General features: G+C 41.8%; 1 non-coding gene across 1 annotated transcript; it reads right to left on the bottom strand.

The window, feature by feature from the left end:
* Positions 1-1,083: 1,083 nt before the first annotated feature.
* On the bottom strand, positions 1,084-1,190 carry LOC133780775 (small nucleolar RNA R71). The gene has a single exon (XR_009869594.1). It is a non-coding gene; the product is annotated as a small nucleolar RNA R71 (small nucleolar RNA).
* Positions 1,191-23,142: the final 21,952 nt, after the last annotated feature.

Genomic DNA, 23,142 nt, shown 5'->3' with positions numbered 1-23,142 from the left:
GTAATTAGGTTTCCATACTTAATGCCTTCTATATGTTTAAGTTTATCATAGAAATGTAGAAAACCTGCATATAGCCTGAGATCTTATATCTTGAAAAAGAATAGGAATCGATTTATGTTAACCTGCTATTAGAATAGGAAGATGAGATTTAGAACTGATTAGTAAAATTAATAGAATGAAAAGTTGATGAAATTAATTCCTAGGCTTTTTATTATTGATTTTTAATTCATTATTCTGTTTACAGTTATTTAAATAGTGTTCGTAGTTTAGAATTATTCATCTTAATTTTAATCACCAAATAGAAAGTGAAAAATGATTATTGGTAATTGGTTAATAGTCTCTGTGGGCCGATCTCTATTCTTACAGAATTTATTACTTGACACGACCACATATACTTGCGTGCAGATTTTAGCGATCAAGTTTTTGGCGCCATTGTCGGGGACTGATAATCAATGTCAAAACTAATTGTTTTTCGATATACTTTGGTTTTAATCTAACGTTTTCTAATTCGAGTTGCTTTTAAATTTCTCAATTTCAGGTGATCTATTTTATGCGACGTAAGGGTTCAAAAATACTAGTGCCTGTTGATCTTAAGATTGAGAAGACCTACACAAGAGAAAGAAAACATAAAAGACTTGAGAGGATGGCCCAGAACGTCAATAATGTTGCCAACAACAATCTGAATCAGAGTAATGAGGGTAACGCAGCAGCTGAGGCAGACCTACCCCTGAGGGATTATGTACTCCATACTGTTACAGGGGTACATTATAGTTTTCCCCCACCTACTGTAGAGGCGAACAATTTTGAGATCAAGCCTTCGATTATCCAAATGGTTCAAAATTGCGTTCAGTTTGGGGGGCTACCTAATGAGGATCCGAACCTCCATATTACCAACTTTTTGGAGTTGATACTTTCAAAATGAATGGAGTAAGTAATGATGCAATCTGTTTGAGGCTATTTCCGTTTTCTTTGAGAGACAGAGCTAAAAGTTGGTTGATTTTGCTACAATCCAATTCCATTGTGACATGGGAAGACCCTTCTCAAAAATTTCTCGCTAAGTAGTTTCCTCCCGCTAAATCAACCCGGATTAGAGGTGAAATAAATAACTTCTGTCAATTTGAGGGGGAATCGTTATATGATGCTTGGGAAAGGTTTAAAGAGCTACTTCAAAAATGACCACATCATGGTATAGTGAAATGGATGTTGGTGCACACTTTTTATAATGGATTGAGGGGAGACACAAGGACTATAATAGATGCAGGAGCATGTGGAGCATTTATGAGCAAAAGCGCTAACGAAGCTTATGAGCTTTTATAGGAGATGGCCATGAATAATTATAATTGGCCAGCTGAGCGAGAAAATAAGAAGGTGGCAGGAGTTCTAGAAGTTGATCCTATTACTATGCTCACTGCACAAATTGCTTCGCTAGCTATACAAATGCAACAACAAAAAAACATTTCAGCTCAAGCGATGCAACTACAACCCGCTCCTATCATTTCTGAGACATGTGGAGGCTCTCATCACTTTGAGCAATGTCCAGTGACGAGTTCTTATTCGGTAGATGATATTCCACTTGAAAAGGTTCAAGCCATTGGTAATTTCCCAAGGCAACCGAATAACAACCCATACTATAACACTTATACTCCAGCGTATAAGAACCATACGAATTTGTCATGGAGTAATAATCAAGGGCACCAACCACAATATCATCAAAATACACCTCAATATCCTCCAAGTAGACCATCTTATGGACTAAATCCAAGACCCTTTTATGATACTCAAAGGCCACAAATGCTGCAAAATCAACAACCACTGCCTCAAATGACTAAACCAGAGGTATCCGCTAATTCATTGAGCCAATTTATGACAGAAACCAGATCCTCTATTTGGAGCTTAGAAACACAAGTTGGCCAACTTGCAAAGTTGATGGCAGATCGTAATCAAGGGGATTTACCTATTTCAACTGTGGTGAATCCCAAAGAGCAATGTCAAGCTGTCACTTTGAGGAGTGGGACTAAGTATGAGGGCCTACAGTAGAAAACAAGGGCAAGAAGATAGAGGATCAACATGTTACTAGTCCAACACAAGAGGAGGCTAATGAAGACCTTCCAAAGACAAAAAAGCCAAAATACACTGAGCCTACACCAAGTATTCCATATCCTCAACGGTTCCGAAAGGCTAATCTTGACAAACAATTCTTTAAATTTTTGGATATCTTTCGAAAACTACACATTAATATTTTGTTTGCTGAGGCACTTGAAAAAATGCCTAGTTATGTGAAGTTTATGAGAGAAATTTTGTCAAAGAAAAAGAAGCTACAGGATTATGAGACAGTGGCACTTACTGAGGAGTGCAGCACGATACTTTAGAAGAAATTACCTCCAAAGCTTAATGATCCTGGTTGTTTCAATATCCCATGTTCTATAGGTGGTTTAGTAGAAACAAAAGCTTTATGTGTTTTAGGGGCTAGTGTGAATCTAATGCCTCTATCAATCTTTCGAAGGTTGAATTTGGGAGAAGCTAGGCCGACTACTGGCAGATAGATCAGTTAATCATCCTCGTGGAGTGATTGGGGATGTATTGGTGAAAGTGGATAAATTCATCTTTCCTGCAGACTTTAATATTCTAGATATGGAGGAAGATGAAAATATTCCAATAATACTTGGAAGGCCATTTTTGGCTACTGGTAGGGCTTTAATTGATGTACAAAAGGGTGAGTTAAAACTGCGAGTGCAAAAATAGGAGGTAATATTTAATGTTTTTGCAACAATAGAAATTCCAACGTGTTGTAGAGTTGAAGTGGTAAATGTAACGCCCCAACTCCAGGGACTGTTACGGTGTGCCTTGTAAACAGTGCTAAACTCGCTAATCGAGTCATTAGGCCAAAATCGTATAACTAAGTATGATTAGCAGTTTAGGGATTAATTTTTTTGGATAAGATGTAACGTTTCATTAGAACGTTTAATATATATGTTGGGATCCCAAAATTATCATTTCAGAGTCTGCTACAAGAAAATATTTACAACAGGTCGTTCTAAGCGGCAAAACAGGGTTTAACCCTAGTTTCTCTTTAAACCTCAGCCGTGGCGGACGAGCAGCTGCATATGTACACGTCATCACCTAAGCTCTCCAACTCAAGGATGGTCTAGCTTTCTTTTGCCTTTACCTGCACCACACAGCACCCGTGAGCCGAAGCCCAGTAAGAAAACACAATATAACATGATATAATATCAACGATGATTGTATTCATTATTTAGGACCAACAGTCCAAACAAATAGGTGACTATCACAAAAGTCACAAATATGGGGACAGCACCCTTTAGCCATGTGATGATAGGATCACCAGGGCTTAACAGATATCAAAAGTCACTAATATGGGAACAGCACCCTTAGCCATGTGACGATAGGATCACCAGGGCTTAACAATTAAGTGAACATCTCACTAGCTTTAACAGGATAGGTGCATGGTGATTAGTCACCAACATAACCTTCCTCCCGACTCTAGAGTCGTAACTGTGGAACAACGTTCCCTAGCCATGTGACAAACAGTCACCAGGGCCATATGCCCTGGCTCTGAATAACTTGTCTTAGACCAGGCAAGCGCTTATAAGTTCATCGACCTTAGGGTCGGTCCAGCGATAATACCCCATATGAATCATTCTTGCTGATATCAATTAGATCTAATCTTCATTTGGCTCGGCGTTCATGACGCTATGCCATCTCTGACTCTTAGGTCAGTGAAACACGACCAGTGTTCAACCCATTGTGAACTTGACTAGTAAATCACAGCTTCACAGATGGATCTAACACCATTGCCGAATCTGACTAATAAGTCAGTGCCATACACAAGTAAGCCATGCCACCAAACATATATCACATATCCAATATCCATATACAAGGTATTCAGCATGCTTACTCAACTGGTACAAGTACAATTAGGACCATGCACGAACATAGAGACTCAAGCTCTGAACGATATCATACTCAGTATATAAAGCATGTCCTAATCACATGTTTCTCGTGCATCACATGCATTATATTTAACAATCCAACATGCACCAATAATAACCATGCATGTCACGTTTAATAATCAACCAACATGCATCAAGAATAGCCATGCATGTCACATATACACAGGGTGTAGTTTTCTTACCTCAGATTTGAGCTAGAATGATTAAAAGAACGACCCTTGAGAACGATCAACTTTTAGTCCTTTAGCGGTCACCTAGTCATAACCAAATATGGGACACCATTAATAAAATGATCAACATAGGTTCCCAAACCAATATCTAGCCTCCGGGACATCAATCCACACTTAACCGGGCAGTAGGATCGATCCCGAGGCCTAAATCTAGCATCCCTAGGTCAAGAACCCATTTCTGGCCAAAACTGCCTCTATGGGCCGCGACCCTCCCTAGCCATGCCGCGACTCACCTTCAGACAGAGGCAAAATCCTCCCCAGAAACACACACAGGCCGCGGCCCTTTACGCAAACCAGCAAGCCTCCAGCTTGCTTCCCCTGCATTTTTCCTTGAAACCAATCCTTCAAACCAGTCCCAAACCTCATCCAAACACTCAATCCAACCCCTAAACATCATCTATATCAAATCCCCATCAAAACCCAAGTAACCAAACTCAAGAACTTCCATTAATTCTCAACTAACACATCAAAATCCTCAACTGAAACTTAATAGAAAAACAGGGTATATAAGATTTTCATGTCTGAATTTCCTTACCTCAAGCTTGATTTAAATCCCCTTCAATGACTGAATCAAAGTCCTAAGCCCCCACCTTTGATCTCCTAGCTTGATACCTCAAGATGGCTCTCAAAAATTGAAAAGAAGATGAAGGAGAAATGGTGTACGGGAAGGAGAGAAGCAATGAAGATGAGGATGCTCTGTTTTCTCTAACATTTTCTACAACTTTCTAACTACAAAGGCTGATATATATCTTAGGGGTGAAAATACCATTTTGCCCTTAGGTCAAATAAAGGCTTCTAAAGTCTCCCAAGGGTAAAACCGTCCTTCCCCGCCTATCTCATTAATTATAATTAACGCTCTCCAATTCCCAATATTCTCAAATGCCAATAAATCATATCCCATTACCCTTTAATTCCCGGTAATGTTCTAATCATCAAAATGACCCCGAGACTCACCCGAGCCCCGGACTTAAGCCCGTTATGACTAGACCGAACACTTACACTTCATGATCGTCTCATGCTGAATAGCTCGAACCAATCCACCTTATAATGTGGCTATATTAATTAATCACAACCATGCACCCAAAATACACAATTACGCCCACAGCGGCCAAATTACCAAAATACCCTCATAATCATAAATACATCCACATGCATGCATTTACCATCATATAATAATAATATAATTCACATAAACATGCATATGCTCACTAAATAGCATCGTAACTCAATTATGGCCCTCCCGGCCTCCTAATCAAGGTCCTAACCCTTATTAGGAAATTCGAGGCATTACAACTATCCCTTCCTTACAGAAATTTCATCCTCGAAATTTACTCAAACTGTTCGGAACAAGAATTCCGCACAATTGACACAAATTCTCCAGGTCGCTTCCTCAACCTCACTATCTCTATAGTATTACCGTAACCCAAGGTACATTCTGGTCAATAAAACCGTATTACTTATGTCACAATCTGAACCGGCTATTCCTTATCGGAATACTTCACCTTAACCTTCAGATTCTTATAACTCAACTCATAAATTCCTTTAACCCATGTCCACTGCATGGAAGTACATAACTCATTGTATACAACTGCCAGTGCTAAGGTATAACTGATTCAGAGTCAACCTTTTCAGATCCACTCAGGATTCAACTGCTAAAATGAACTGGGGCTTAGCTTGCCTTAATTCCTTACCCCTTTCCATGGTGATACTTTAAAGAAGATACATTCTCCTACCTGGAATTCCACATTAGTGATTATGCCCTCCTGGCACACTAATCAAGGCCCTTAATCCATATTAGTGATTTTGGGTTGTTACAACTATCCCCTCCTACTGAGAATTTTGTCCTCGAAATTTACCTGAATAGCTCGGTCTACTGATCTCGCATCACTGTCTCTAACTCCTAGGTCACTTCCTCGACCTTGCTATTTCTCCACAACACTTTCACTAATGGAATTGTCTTATTCCGTAAGACTTTGTCCTTCTGATCCAAAATCTGAACTGGTCACTCTTCATAGGACAAGTCTGTCTGCAACTCTAAGTCCTCATACTTCAGCACATGTGTCGTATCTGAAACATACTTCCGCAACATGGAGACATGGAACACATCATGAACTCCTGACAACGATGGTGGCAAGGCCAACCTATAAGCCACTTGTCCAATCCTTTCTAGAATCTCGAAAGGTCCAACAAACCGAGGGCTCAACTTGCCCTTTACCCCAAATCTCCTCACCCCTCTCAGTGGTGAAACTCGCAGAAACACATGGTCCTCAACCTGGAACTCCACGTCCCTATGCTTCAGCGTAGCTTTTTTGTCTACTCTGCGAAGAAAGCATTCTAGCTCGAATCTTCTCAACAGCCTCATTGGTCTTCTGAACCATGTCTGGCCCCAAATACCTTCTCTCACCGATCTCGTCCTAATGAATGGGTGATCTACACTTCCTTCCATATAACATCTCGTAAGGAGCCACTCCAATCGTGGATTGGTAATTGTTATTATACAAGAATTCGATCAACGGAAGATACTTATTCCAAGATCCCTTGAAGTCAATCACACACGATCTAAGCATGTCCTCCAATACCTGAATCGTCCTCTCAGACTGTCTGTCAGTCTGCTAAACTTCAACTGAGTCCCCATGGCTCTCTGCAGAGCTCCCCAAAACTTTGAGGTAAAGATAGGGTCTCGATTAGATACAGTAGACTTTGGAACCCCATGGAGATGAACTATCTCCCTCACATACAACTCTGCATACTGTTCCACTGAATACGTCGACTTCACTCGCAAAAAATGAGATGACTTGGTGTATCTGTCCACTATCACCCACACCGAGTCACAAAGTCCCACTGTCCTGGGTAATCCTCCCACAAAATCCATCGTGATGTCCTTCCACTTCCACTCTGGGATACCCAAAGGCTGAAGCAATCCCCCTGGTCGCTGATGCTCAGCCTTTACCTGTTGACATGTCAAACATCTAGCCACATACTCTACCACATCCTTCTTCATCCCGGGCCACCAATATAATGTCCGTAGATCCTGATACATCTTTGTGGTACCCGAATGAAGCGAGTATGGCGTAGTGTGAGACTCATCCAGTATCTCTCGTCTGATCCCCTCATCTGCCGGAATACAAATCTGTCCCTGATATCGAAGCAAACCTGTCTCAGAAATAGAATAATACTTAGCTGTCCCTGCTAAGACATGTTGTCTAACCTCCTGCAATTGCGTGTCCACCAACTGACCCTCCTTGACCTGCTCTAATAGGGTCGACTGCAAGGTACTATTAGCTAACTGGCCTACCACCAGTTCTATCTTTGCCCTGGCCATCTCATCACCTAATTCTCTCGAGATCTGGGTGGAACTATACAACTGTCCTGGGCCCCTCCGGCTCAACGCATCTGCCACCACATTGGCCTTCCCAGGGTGGTAGAGGATATCACAATCATAATCCTTAACTAGCTCCAACCAATGCCTCTGCCTTAAGTTCAGATCCTTTTGAGTGAAGAATCATTTCAAACTCTTATGGTCAGTGTATATCTCGCACTTCTCCCCATACAGATAATGTCGCCACACCTTCAGTGCAAATACCACTACTGCTAATTCCAAGTCATGAGTAGGATACCGCTGCTCATACTCCTTCAGCTGTCGTGATGCATAAGCTATAACTTTCTCATTTTGCATCAACACACAGCCTAAAGCCATCCTCGATGCATCACAATAGACTACAAACTTTCCTTCCTCCGAAGTAAGACTCATCACAGGTGCAGAAATAAGCCATCGCTTCAACTCTTGGAAACTGTTCTCACACTTCTCTGACCAAACAAACTTCTGATTCTTCCTCGTTAGCTCTGTCATTGGTGAAGAAATCTTTGAAAACCCCTCTACGAACCGTCTGTAATAACCTGGCAACCTAAGGAAACTCCGCACCTCCGAGGCGTTCCTTGGCCTCGGCCAATCTCTTACTGCTTCTACCTTCGATGGATCCACCTTAATCTTTTCTACTCCAACTATATGCCTAAGAAAAGTCACCTCTGGCAACCAAAACTCACACTTCTTAAATTTGGCGTATAACCGATGCTCCCTTAACCTTTGTAAAACCTGTCGAAGATGCTGCTCATGCTCTGCCTCTAAACTAGAGTATACCAAGATGTCGTCGATGAAGACAATGACGAATTGATCCAAGAAGTCCCTGAACACCCTGTTCATCGAATTCATAAAAGCTGCCAGGGCATTGGTCAAACCAAAAGACATGACCAAAAACTCATAGTGCCCATATCGTGTCCGAAAGGCCGTCTTTGGTATATCCTCATCTTTGATCCTCAGCTGGTGATAAACAGATCGAAGATCAATCTTTGAGAACACTGTCTTTCCCTGTAGTTGATCGAACAAGTCATCAATCCTTGGTAGAGGGTACTTATTCTTGATAGTCAACTTGTTCAATTCTCTATAATCTATACACATCCTCAGAGTCTCATCCACTGGAGCGCCCCATGCAGAATAACTAGGCCTGAAGAATTCCAAATCCAATAGTTCTTGCAACTGTATCTTCAATTCCTTCAACTCTGCTGGTGCCATCCTATATGGTGCCCGTGATACTGGTTCTGTCCCCGGTGCTAACTCAATCTCAAACTGAATCTCCCTGCACGGTGACAACCCTGGTAGATCCTCAGGAAATACGTCTAAGAACTCACACACCAATCTGGTCTCTCCCGGCCCTACTGGCATAACCCTGGTAGTATCTACCACACTAGCCAGAAAAGCTATACATTCACCCTGTAACAAGTCTCTGGCTCTCAATGCTGAAATCATGGGTACGCGGGGTCCAGACACCGCACCCACAAAAACAAAAGGATCCTCGCCCTCAGGCTCAAAAGTCACCATCTTCTTCCTGCAGTCAATAGTAGCTCCATACCTGACCAACCAATCCATCCCTAAGATCATATCAAAATCCTCCATATCTAACTCAATCAGATCCACCAAAAGTTCTCTACTATTAACCATCACTGGCAGTGCCCTAATCCACCTCCTAGAAACTACTAGTTCCCCTATAGGCAATAAAGTCCCAAACCCTGCAGTCCGATATTCACTAGGTCTACACAATCTATCAATCACTTTACTAGAAACAAAGGAGTGTGTAGCACCAGAATCAATCAATACAGTAAAAGAAGTGCCAGCGCTAGAAAGCTGACCTGTCACTACCGAGGGACTAGCCTTGACCTGAGTTAAGGTGAATACTCGAGCTGGAGTCAAGCTATCGACCTTTCCCACTTCTTCTTTCTTCACTATTGGGCAGTCTTTCCTGAGATGCCCCACTATTCCGCACACAAAGCAAGCCTTGGCTCGACACTCGCCCAGATGGCGTCTTCTACACCTCGGGCACTTTGGATAAGTCCGCCATGCCTCACCGCCACCCTGACGGCCACCCTGTCCACCCTGACCCCTCCTATCAGGACCAGCAGTGGTCGAAGTGTCAGGAGTCTTTCTCTTGAAGTCACTGGGGCCTTCGCCCCTCCCTTCCCCTGAATAAGGAGGCACCACTCTGCGGCCCTCGCGTCTCACTGCACTTTATTTCCAAATCTTGTTCTCCGCTTCCTCATGGTAAGAGCCTTCTCAACGACCTGGGCATAAGTTGTTCCTCCAGGTACCGTTGTAATCCTAACATCCTGGGCTATCATAGCATTAAGCCCCCTGATAAATCTATCTTTCCTAGCAGCATCAGTAGGCACAAGTTCTGGTGCAAATTTCGTAAGTCTGTCAAATTTTAGGGCATATTCAGTAACAGTCATGTTGCCCTGCACCAACCCCACAAACTCATTAACTTTTTCTGCCCTGACGGCAACGTTGTAGTATTTTTGACTGAACAAGTCTCTGAAACCTTCCCAACTCAAAGCAGTAACATCCCTGGTCTGCGATGCCACTTCCCACTAGATGCAGTCATCCTCTCTCAACATATAAGTGGCACAGGCCACTCTATCATGCCCCTCTACTCTCATGAAATCCAGAATTGTAGTAATCATAGTTAGCCATTGCTCGGCTTTCAATGGATCCGGTCCACCCTAAAAGATTGGGGGTTGCTGCTTCCTGAACTGCTCATACAACGGCACCCATCTATTCCCAACCTCCCCCGGCTGTACAACTGGTACCACTGCAGGTGGTACAATAGGGGCAGCACTCCCTGACGGAGCCTGTTGTCGCAAAATACGGATCTGCTCATCTTGGCTCTGAAACCGAGCCTGCATATCGGCCATAAGTTACTGCCAGTTCTCAGGGACTGGCGGAGGAATCTAGCCCTGGTCATCACCCCCGATCCTAGACCTAGTGCCGGCTAGTCGCGTAGATTTTCTTGGACGCATAGCTATCCAAGTCAATCTGCAATCAACGACTCGACAATCAGACCTTGATGACAGGGTAAAAGCTTCTCCAAAATCCACCAATGGAACATAACCACACACAAACAATCGATATATAGGAATTTATCCACATGCACCGACTGCTAATAAACATGCCCCAATCTCATCACACAATAGCTATGAAACAAACATTCATCCATACACAATATACAATTAATTATCCAAATATTCATGTACATGCACAGCGATGCTAATAAACATGCCTCAATATTCTCACACAACAGTCAAGGGCCAGGCCCTATCAGTATCTCATGCTCCCTATTAATCCAACAGATAACAACAATCATAGTTCATTCCAAGCATATAAGCATATAAGCACATATACACATTACCAAACCCTGAATTGAGCTTGTCTCTAGCAGTGAATGTACATGTCCAGCCGGTCTTCAGGAACCTTTAAACCTAGGACGCTCTGATACCAAGTTGTAATGCCCTGGTTAGCCAGGACCACTACACTGTGTACTTATAAAGGTGCAGGACTTACTAATCAAGTCATTTAGTCAAAACGTGCACTAAACCATAAATGTGCTAAGGATAAAACGGTTTTGGTCTCAAAAGATACATTTCATATACTTAAACAAATTTACATATGGGATCCCAAAAAGGAACAGTGTTTAAAGGTTAGTTTACAAAATTTCCAAAATACAAACTACCATCAGCCACTCTAAGGCAAAACAGACATTTATAGCTTTTCTGTTCTTATTATCCTCTCAACCGTGGTGGCTGAGCAGCTGGTCATGTACATTCCGCTCACAGAGCTCTCCAAGTCAGGGCTGATCAAGTTTGCCCTTGCCTTTACCTGCACCACGTAGCACCCGTGAGCCAAGGCCCAGCAAGAAAACATATTACACATCTCAACAATCATATCAGGAGAATAATTCATCAAGCATGATCAACCACTTAACATTCCACATTAATCACATAGCATGTAATCAGAATCAATGATGAAACCAATCATTAGTAACAGTCAAATCACATAATAACTATGGCTGACAACTTAGGCCGCACCCTCTGTTTACCCCACTGACTCCGGCCCGCTTAAACTGAGCTCAGTGCATAATAAGCTATCCTCGGCTACCAGTGGCCGAGCTGCGCCCTGTGCGCAAGTGTAACCTTTGGCACTCTTAGGCCGTTGGTTTACTATTTACATGTCATAATACCATCCTTTTCAATGCATACATATTAGGGAACCCTTAGTCCCATTACAAATAAACAACCGGGTGCAGTTTTCTTACCTTTGACTTCCAGGTGTACTAGTTATGAGCGATGCTCCTTGAGCGCGATCCGATCCCCGAGCCCTAGCTTAGCACCTAGTCACAACCAAGATAAAGGATACCATCAACAATCTTAAATGAGCTTCTAGAAAAAGTTCTAGTCTTTGGAACATTGAACTTCACCAAACATGGTAAAAGATTCAATCCCGAGCACCCTAGGTTAAATTCCCAAGCCTAGAATCTCAAAATCCCAAAATCCCTTAAGGGCCGCGGCATTAGCCACCCATACCGCAGCATGGCCCCAACCAGAGACCTCCCAATGCCCAAAAATAGCTAAGGGTCGCGACCCTACTCAGACCATGTCGCGGCCCGCCCTCCTTCCTCAGCACACATTAGTTTCAAAGGGCCGCGACTCACCAAGAACTATGTCGTGGCCCGACCCCTTCGAACCCAGAAAAACCTCTATTTTTAACTCTAAAACCTCATGCAAACTCACCCAAAACTACCCCAATTCCACAACTCAATTATCCAAAAACTTCCCACAAGATTCCAACAACACAACCCAGCTGAAACCTAGGCTAGAAACCCATCAAAAACCCATTTCAATTACTGAAACTTTCTAACTCAAGAACACAAAACCCAGCCATGAAAACACTATAAATCAGCCATTAAACCTTAGATTAGAGCTTACCTCAGCTACAGAACCACTTCTCTAAGGAAAATCCAAGTCAATTCCCAAGCTTTTCCACCTTAATTCTGCCCTTAACATCAAAATCACAACTATCTCACTACTCAGCCATAACTCAGAATTTCTAACCAAAAAGAAAGGAATTCATTGCTTACCTTAGTACTGATTAAATTTCCTGGATGATTCTTGAGCTAAGCCTCTAAATCACTTCTTCAATCCACTGAATTCCTCTAAAATTTTCAGTGTTTTTCCTTGAGAGAGAAGAGAGAGAAAAGGGCTGAGAAAAAAAAGGGTTGGTTTATTATGTTCTACTGTTTTCTATAGCTCCTTAAGTCTATCCTTAGGCAATTAAGCTAATCCCAAAGCTCGAGGTACCGGAAACGTCCCCGAGGGAAAAATGGTAAAATTCCCCAATATTCCCACCTAGACTTCCTAACCTCAAGTACATCTCCAATTATTTATTTTCATAACCCGGTAATCTAAATAACCACCCGATGCCTGATATACCCCTTGACTTGTCCAAAGTCAAATATTAAGCCCCGTTGTGACTTTCCCGCTATCTAGCTCCCTAGGATCGCCTCAAGTCGCCCGCTGCAGATTTACCCACATAATAATGTGGTTCTCACAAGTATAACATTTAATCACATTTATATTCATATAATCATACAAGCATGCTTATCATGTAATCATGCATTAAATCAATAAATTCACACATAAATCAATTATGCCCTCCTGGCACACTAATCAAGGCCCTTAAGCCATATTAGTGATTTTGGGTCGTTACACTGGGAGTTACGACCAGGGTTTTAGTTCTTCATCTGCTTCTATGAATTTTCAGCAGATTTTCATAGATTTTCAATCAAGGTTGCAGAGGCAGGAGGAAGAGATTAGGTGTTTGAAGCAACAACAGAATCTATTGGGGAGCACCTCTTCCTTTGTTATGCCAAGAGTGGCACCAGCTTTGGCTCAGCCTAGGGTTGAGAGCAGATGGGAGTTCCTCTGTGGAAGATTCTAGGAATATTACCCTCCAGTCTTCGAGGGAGGCCTAGATCCATTCAGAGCTGAGTAATGGATGGGCATTATCAGTTCCATTATTGACAGTATGGGGCAGGTAGGTCACGATAGGGTGGCTTATGCGACATTTGTATTGCGGGATGATGCCCGGACGTGGTGGGAAATAGTATCCCAGACACGAGATACAACTGTAATGGACTGGAAAGAATTTAGGCAGCTGTTTAACGAAAGGTATTATTGTGATGCAACTAAGACTGTTAAGATGAATGAGTTTGTGAATCTCGTTCAAGGAAAGGCAACAGTAGCCGAGTATGTTAGTAGATTTGATGGGTTGGCCAAGTTTTCTTTAGACATGGTACCCACAGATATGGCTTGGAAGGAAAAATTTGTTCAGAGATTGAATCCTGGAATAGCTCAGGGCATTAGAGTTGCCCCAGTGCATGAAGTCTCTACCTATGCTCAGGTGGTAGAGAAGGCTCTTGCTGTTGAGAGCATAAGAGATGAGAAGAAGAGTGCCAGGGAGCACGGATCTTGGATAGTGGTACCTTCACTTATTGGAGTAAGCAAGAGAGAAAGCTGGAAGACTCGTCCAATATGCACTCAGTGCAAGAGGCATCATTTGGGAGAATGCCGAGCAAAGGCATGTTTTGCATGTGATATGGTAGGGCATATCATGAAGAATTTCCTAAGGCTAAGAGAGGATGAACAAAAGGGGATAGACAGCTCGATTCCAACTTGAGTGTTTATTCTGAGGCAGTCAGAGTTTGAGACCGAGACTAGTTCCTCGAGAGTAGTAGGTCAACTTTTTGGTCCTGATCTTTATTTTGTGCTGACTGATTTGGTGCCATGCTGTTCTATATTTGTTGCATATAGAGAGGCATAAAGTTGCTGTACAGGTCATATGGTTATGTTATGATGAAAAAATGATATTGTATTGGTAATTTAAGAGATCAGGTGAATTATTATGGAAAGGACCCATCAGTGATTTTGATAAAGCTGGTTATGACGGCTTTGGTTTGATCCAGGGTATGGATTGGTTAAGTGACTATGGGGCAATGCTAAATGGTAAGGAAAGGATAGTAACCTTTGGGCTTAAGAGTGGGAAGCCTTGTGGCAGTTGGCGATGTGCATAGATTTGGTATGCTGATGACATCTGTATTGAGAGCTAGAGTTTTATGGCAGAGAGATGCATGGAACTCTTAGCTAGTGTGATGGATACTACTTAGATTGAGCCAATGGAGTCAAGACAGACTGGACTAGTATGTGAGTTTCTGGATATGTTTCCAGGGGATTTGTCAGGGTTTCCTTTATGTGAAGAGATAAAATGGTAAATGGTTGGTGCCAGGAATGGAAGCAGTTTTTAGGGCACTGTATTGATTGGCTCAGCGGAGTTGTAACAACTTAAGGTGCAATCAGTGAGTAAGATGGTGTTCTCCAAGGTAGATCTTGGCTCTAGTTAGTACCAGCTAGAGATCAGGGAGAAAGATATGTAGAAGACTATTTTATATCAGATAAGGGCACTGGGAGTGCTGAGTATGTCATGAGAATTTTTCTAATGCCAAGTGTTTATGAATCAGATGAACAGAGCATTCAAAGATTTATTTGAATGGGATTTGTGATCGTCGTGGATGATGGTTTTGTGGTGTATTCTCGGCAGAAATTTGCCAAGGTCAAGGAACACCTTAGGGGCAAGAGTGTCCTTGGGTGGTAAGGATATTATAGGTGCCTTGGGAAATAGTTATGAGTCTTCTTGCAGATCAGAACCAGATAGTAGGTTGTTATGACACCTCAGTGGCAGAGAGAAGTAATTGCCTATGTAACATGTTGGTTAAAGTATCTGACCAGAACTAGAGTAGAGTTTCTGGTGGGCCACGTGGCCAGTTTTATGTTTGAGATTATTATCTCAGAGAAGATCAAAAGGAAAACAATTAAGTGAACCACAGATAGGAAAGATTGAGTGGAAAGTCTTAGCTGGATTAGCTAAGAGTTATGCAGTGTCAGATATGAATTTATTGAGGTATAAGGGTCAGATTTGGAATCCGATGGACACTGAGATTAATTGGGAGATTCTGGATGAATCTCATGCAATTCTTTTATTCTCTTCATTCAGGCATCATGGAAATGTAACAGAATATGCAAGCTTTATAATGGTGGCCTGAGATGGAGAGGGGCATAATGGAATGCGTGGTAAATTTCTTAGCTTGTTAGCAGGTCATGACAGAGTATCAGAATCAGTGGGGCCATTACAACCTTTGAGTATTTTGTAATGGAAGTAAGGAAACATCGCGATGGGTTTCACAGTGGAATTGCCCAGGTTAGTGGGTCAGCGTGAATTGGTTTAGGTCATTGTGGACCAGTGTTTTAAGTGAGTTTATTTTGATAGTAGGAGTAAGTAAATAATACAGTTGATCAGTATTCAGATCTCTATGTGAGAGACAGGTAGTGCGCTTTCATGAGATTCAAGGTCTATCTTATCAGATGGAGATTTTATTGCGACTTCCAGGTTTTGGAAGGGTTAAAAAGGCGATAGGTATATAAATGGGATTTAGTACAGTTTTTTATTCTCAGACTGATGGCAAATTAGAGAAAGAAAGAGAGTTATCTAGTATTGGGAAGGTAACTTATGAGATGGGGTATGTTGAGAATGTTTATCACCTGTTCATTGGAATGAGATGGGTGAGATGTTATATCTGGATCCTAAGGTGGTTCAGGGGACTATTGAGACTATTAGAGGTTAGAGCTTGGATGCTCACTTCTCAGAGTGAATGGAAAAGTTTTACTGAATTGAAAAGCAGGAACATAGAATTCTAGGTAGAAGATTGTATCTTCCTTAAAAGTATCACTATGGAAAGGGGTGAGGAGATGAGGGCAAGTTGAGCCCTAAAGTTATATAATAGTTTCAGTCCTGGGTAGGACTGGTTAGGTTGATTTTGGATCGACCTTGTCTTTGGCACTGTAAGTTGTATATAGTGTGTTATGTATTTCCATGCAGAGGACATGGGTTAAAAGAAACTCATGAGTTGAGTCATAAGAATCTGAAGGTTAAGGTTAAGTATTCCGGTAAGGAATAGCCAGTTCAGAGTGTAACAGAAGAAATAAGGTTTTGAGGAACAAAGTGTACCTTGAGTTAAAGTAATGATACAAAACAGTTATGTCGAGGGAATGACCTGGGAAACTGGAATCAATTGTGCGGAATTCCTATTCCGGGCTGATTAGGTAAATTTCAAGGACAAAATTTCTGTAAGGAGGGGATAGTTGTAATGCCCCAAAATCCCTAATAAGGTTGAGGACCTTGATTAGGAGGCCGGGAGGGCCATAATTGATTTATTATGTTATTAAATGGTTATATGCATGTTCATGTGAATTGTATTATTATATGATGATAAATGCATGCATATGGGTTTATTTTAATTATAAGGGCATTTTGGTAATTTGGCCGTTGAGGGCGTGATTTTGTATTTTCGTGCATGTGGGTGAGTTATGAATGGTACCACATTATATGTGGATTTGTTCGAGCCTTTCGGCATGAGACTATCATGAAATGCAAGTGTTCGGTCTGGTCATAACGGGATTAAGTTCGGGGCTTAGGGTGAGTCTCGGGGTGATTTTAATGATTAGAGCGTTGCCGGGAGTTAAAGAGTAACGAGATATGATTTATTGGTAATTGAGAATAGCGGGAATTGGAGGGTGTTAATTATGACTAACGAAATAGGTGCGAAAGGACGGTTTTGCCCTTGGTGGCTATTAAGGTTTTATTTTAGACTTGAGGGCATTTAGGTCTTTTCACCCTAAAGGATTTGTTTCAGCCATTTAAGCTTAGAAAGCTGTAGAAACCTTCTAAAAAACAGAGCACCAAAATCACCTTCTCCCGTACATCATTTCTCACCCATTTCTCTTTGAATTTTCAAGCTCTTCTTGAGGAACCAGGCTGTGATAAGCTAGGGTTATGCTCCACCATTGAAGAGGGTGTGTTGCTGAGATTAAGGTGAGTTTTTAGCCATTAGAACTCTTGTTTTTGCTCTGTTCTCTTAGTTAAGTTTCAGCTGGTTTTTGAGTTAGAAAGTTGGGAATTGATTTGAGTTTTGGCTAGGGTCTTGAGGTTGTGGTGCCTTGGACATGTGGAGATGGTATTTGGGTTCATTTGGGACTTAATTTGATGTTTGGAAGCTTTAGGTTTGGGTTAGAAATGGTGGAATCGAAGGAAGAATTTTCTGGGTAGTTTCTGGCTGGAGGTAGCGCTATAGCGCCCAGAAGGGGGCACTACAGCGCTACCGGAAGGGGTGTTAGGGTAGTTTTGGTTATGTGAAGAGCACTGGGGCGCTAGGAGGGTAGCGCTACAATGCTACCCTGTTTCTTCAGAGCCTCGTTTTAAGTATTTTTAAGGGTTTATGGCTTGGGGTTTCAATCCTTAAGGTCCAAGATCGAATCTATTCATCGTGTGGGTACATTTTGGGGTCCCAAGAGTGGGGTTTAGATCAAGACCCTATCTTTGTTGATTTTCATTAATCGAAGACTGTATTTGGTTATGACTAGGTGACCGCTAAAGGATTAAGGATCGATCGTTCTCAAGGGTCGTTCTTGTTCTAATTCTCGCTCGAACTAGAGGTAAGAAAGTGCATCCTGTGTATATGTGACATGCATGGTTATTCTTGATGCATGTTGGATGTTTAATGTAATGCATATTGTTATCCCCAAAAAATGGAGATCGATGACATGGCAATAGACGTGACAAGTGGCAGTACATGGTCCATAAATGACACGTTGGTAGTCAATAAATATATTGGCTCCTCAGAGTTGTGATAATTTTTGACTGGCTTGAGAAGTGTCATGACCGACCAGGCATGACCTTGTCCGACCAGTCACGTGTTTGTCTGCCCAGGAGTGACTTGTCTGCCCAGGAATGACTTGTCTGCCCAGGAGTGACTTGTTTGCTCAGGAATGACTTGTCTGCCCAGGAGTGACTTGTCTGCCCAGGAGTGACTTGTCTGCCCAGGAATGACTTGTCTGCCCAGGAGTGACTTGTCTGCCCAGTAATGAATTTGCTGCCCAGTAATGACTTTGCTGCCCAGGAATGACCTTGTTGCCCAGGAATGAACTTGGCCGATCGGCCATGCACATGTCCGACCAGCCAAGTGCATGTCCTACCAGTCAAGTGCATGTCCTACCAGCCAAGTGCATTTCCTACCAGCCAAGTGCATGTCCTACCAGCCAAGTGCATGTCCTACCAGCTAAGTGCATGACTGCCCAGTAGAGGTATGGCCGACCAGAAGGTGATATTCATCAACCAGATAGAACAGATTACGTCAAGATTCCCAGAAACGGCTTCAACAAGAATTGGTCTTGGCATACGCGGGAATCTCTCATTCTTTCCACAGATTTGGTGTTCTGTTACATTTTGAATAATTTTGTAATTTAAATATAACAAATATAATGAAATATCCCGATTCTAGGGGAGAGCAGAGGTATGATCCTAAGCCTATAAATATATGGCTTATGGGATTAGAAAGGGACTTTTGGAAATTTTGGGTCTGAATTTTCTAGAGAGAGAAAGTGCTTGTATATGAAAGAATTCTTATATTCTTGTAATCTGTACTAAAGAAACTCAGTTGGCTCAGTTCATCTGATCTTGAGTACAAATCTATAATCACAACTCTAAGTGGATTAGGCTATTACCAACACATTGGGGCTGAACCACTATAAAAATTACGTGTGTTATTTACTTTCTTTATAAGATCGTCTGTGTCATTTAATTTCTCTTGAAGGTTTTATTGTTTTTGACGTTCTCACGTCGTTGGCCAAAAACGCGGTCAACACATATGATGCACGAGAAACATGTGATTAGGGCATGCCGTGAATATTGAATATGAGATTGGTCAGAGCTTGAGCCTCTGTGTTTATGCATGATCCTAATTGTGCTAGCAACTGTTAAGTAAGCATGCTGAATGCCCTGTATTTGGATATTTGACATATGATATATGTTTGGTAGCATTGCTTACTTGTGTATGGCACTGACTAGTCAGGGTCGGCACTGGTTGCGTACTACGGACCTAAGAGCCGAGAACGACATAAGTATCATGAACGCAGGGCCGATTGAAGATTAGATCTAATCGATATCAGCGTTGAATGACTCTAAGGCATTAATGCTGGATCGACCCTAAGGTGGATGAATCTTATAAGCGCTTGACTAGTCTACGCTAGTTACTTAGAGCCAGGGCCAAAGGCCTAGGTGACGGCTTGTCACATGGCTAGGGAGCAGGATCCCACAGTTGTGACCCTATGGTCATGCGTAGGTTATATTGGTGACTAGTTCATCGAGCACCTATCTTGTTGAAGCTAGTGAAATGATCACTTATCTATAAAGCCTCGGTAACCCTATCGTCACATGGCTAAAGGGAACGTAACCCACTTTAGTGACTATTACAACTGTCACTCTTCTATATAGGGCTATAAGCCAGGTATGGTTACCGAAACCACCAGTGTTAAATCATTAATCTGATTTGGATTGACTTGATGGTCATCCACTCAGGAGGGTAGGATTCCTTATCCTGGATACCCATCATTACATGGATTTGTTTGCTTGCTTGAATAGGGCTATATTTGCTAGGCGTGTGCCTTATGTTTTGATGACATGTTATTACTGATCATGAGCATATTAAGTTTTCTTGCTGGGCTTCAGCTCACGGGTGCTATGTGGTGCAGGTAAAGGCAAAAGAAAGCTGGACCATCCTTGAGTTGGAGAGTTTAGGTGACGATGTGTACATATGCGGCTGCTCGACCGCCACGACTGAGGGTTGAAAGATGAACTAGGGTTAAACCCTGTTTTGCCGCTTAGATCGGCCTATTGTAAATATTTTCTTGTAATAGACCTTTAAATTATATTTTTGGGATCCCAATGTATACAGTAAACATTCTAATGAAATGTTATATCTTAACCAAAATTTTTAATCCCTAAACCGCTAATCATACTTAGTTACACGGTTTTGGCCAAATGACTCGATTAGCGAGTTTATCACTATTTATAAGGCACATCGTAACGGTCCCTGGGGTTTAGGGCGTTACATAAACCATCAAGATAGAAAGTTACCAAAAAACCTTAAGTTTCAAGAAACTCAAACACCTAACCAAAAGCCATAATAACAAGTTAGGATCTAGAAGAAAATGAAAGAAAATAAAAGAACTATGATGGATTAAACCCGAGGATAAGAATACCTTCGATGGACTAGAACTCCGATCTACACCTCAATACCGAAATGTCACTCTATCTTACTTCCTAAGTGTTTAGAAAAGCTTAGATTGGAAAAGTTTTTAACCCAAACCCTAGTGTTTTCTCTCTAGAATAAACTTAGCAGCTTGGGGACTCTGAAGAATGCTTGAATGATGAATGAAATCGCTGAGTGAAATGTCCTATTTATAGAGTTCAAGGAGTGAAACTAACCCCTATTAAAAAGAATAAATAAATGAATAATAATTGAATAAATTTGAATTTTCTGTTCAACAGATGCCTAGAACTCGGTAAAAAATGTTCAAGAGAAAGTCCAAGTTGTTGAGGGCTATTTTAAGCTCGGATTCCACGAAGTATAAAAAAATGCCACCAAGGGCCGATATACCGCCCCTCATAGGCGATATATCGCCTACCCCTATGCCCCGAGCCTTCGTGGTTTCGTTCGTGCGAAGTTGATGTGTCTTCCGTATCAACCTTAGGCGATATATAGACCCCTATAGCTGCGATATATCGACATACGCTGATATTTTAAACACATTTTTGCACATTTTCAGCACACTTGAAGTTGGTTTAAACAACTTTGACTAAGTAAAACGTGATCCTAACAGCTGCTGGAAGGTTCTAGAGCTTCTAGATCTATCTTTTATTAATTTATTCATCTACAATCCTTAAATCCTTAATAAACATGCATGTGACAAGTGTCACATTCTTAATTATTCTATCTAATCCTTAGGTTATAATTAATAATATTTTTAGGACCACCTATATTAATCAAACCTTATGTTAAAACTACTACTACTACCCTCTCCCTTACCAAACAATTTCGGATATCGTGCTCGAATGTCCTCCTCCAACTCCCATGTTGCCTCCCGTTTTGTACTATTACTCCATTGGACCTTGACTATTGGAATACTCTTAGACCGTAATTCTTTTATCCCCTTCTCTAGGATACTAACCGGTCGTTCCTTTTATCCCTTTTTCTAGGTTACTAACTGGTCGTTCCTCGTAACTACTACTACTACTAACTCTCTAATCGAGGTTTTAGGTTAAAAGTGTAGCTAATTTGTAATAAAAGTCATATAATTTGAAAATGTAATCATTCATTGAAAATTATAAAGTGTTATACATTTGGGATCCCAAAATACTGTTTAGAAATATTTACAACTCAAAAATATGATTAAAGTCGACAAACGACAAAATTCGAATTTATACATAGCATCTCCCAAAAATACCCCTGGCCGTGATAGGCAGGCATGCCAAACATGTACATATCGCTTCACACTCTTTGTACTCATGGTTAATCACCTTTCCCTTTCCCTTTCCCTTACCTGCACCATAGAGCACCCGTGAGCCGAAGCCCAGGAAGAAACTCCACACAAGCAATCAACATATGCATACCTATCAATCAACATATAATAAAGTAGCCAATAGGCTAATCACATAACGGCCATGCCATCCCAAGCGCTTTACTAGGTCCTGGGTTCACGGTCTACACTGTGAGGATGCCCCAGGCATCCGAGAAGGGTCTCACCCTAGCGACTTGCACTTCGTGTGCTTAACGCCGCTCCCGGCCCCTTGCCATACTAGGCCTTGCACTCCACGTGCTTAACGCCATTCCCGGCCCCTTGCTATAACCCGGCTCCCTGCCGTTCTTGGCCTTCGCTGTTCCCGGCCCTTGCCGTTCATTTACATATATGCAACACATAGAATAAATTTAACAAATACTTAAATAAATACAAACATAATCAATAGGGCTACACCCTGAACAAAATTACATAGGGCCGTGCCCTGCAATACAAACTATAGGGCCACGCCCTACTCTATGGGTACAACAGTTTTCTTACCTGTGTCCTGAGCTTCCCGAGCACCGATATCCTGAGAACAGTCCCCTAATTTGAGCCTCGCTGAACACCTTTGAACCTAATTAAGTCTCTGAATTATTCCCCTGAGTTCCAAGCTACAAGCCTCCCAAGCTCCAGCCTTGAGTTCCTTCCTTGACCCCAAAGACGATTAGCTCTTCTTCTCCTTCTTTTCCTAGCTTCTGGTTTTCTCTAGACTTCCAAAAGAAAATTCAGGTATATGCCTTAGTGAGAAACGTGAAGGACTTCACCTCAGCCAAGTCTATCCACCCTTAAGGCCAAATTACCCCTTTTGCCCCTTAAACCTATCCTTAACCCTTAAGTAATCCCAAGGGCAATTTAGTTATTTACTAAATCTCGTTAAGTCCCCGAGTATTCCTATGAATCCCCGCTTAATCCCAACATGTATCAATCATTACTAAATTACAACCTGTTAATAATTCCCGAACACATAAAATATTTCCCAAATACCCCTAGACTCCTCCCGAGCCGGGTATTCGACCCCGTTGTGACTTTCTAGCTAAATTGCTCCCTAGGAC

Source organism: Humulus lupulus, chromosome 5 (assembly GCF_963169125.1).
Source record: "Humulus lupulus chromosome 5, drHumLupu1.1, whole genome shotgun sequence".
In the NCBI taxonomy this organism is placed as follows: domain Eukaryota; kingdom Viridiplantae; phylum Streptophyta; class Magnoliopsida; order Rosales; family Cannabaceae; genus Humulus; species Humulus lupulus.
The sequence above is the reverse complement of the archived record's forward strand: the minus strand, read 5'-3'. Positions and strand labels throughout refer to the sequence as shown.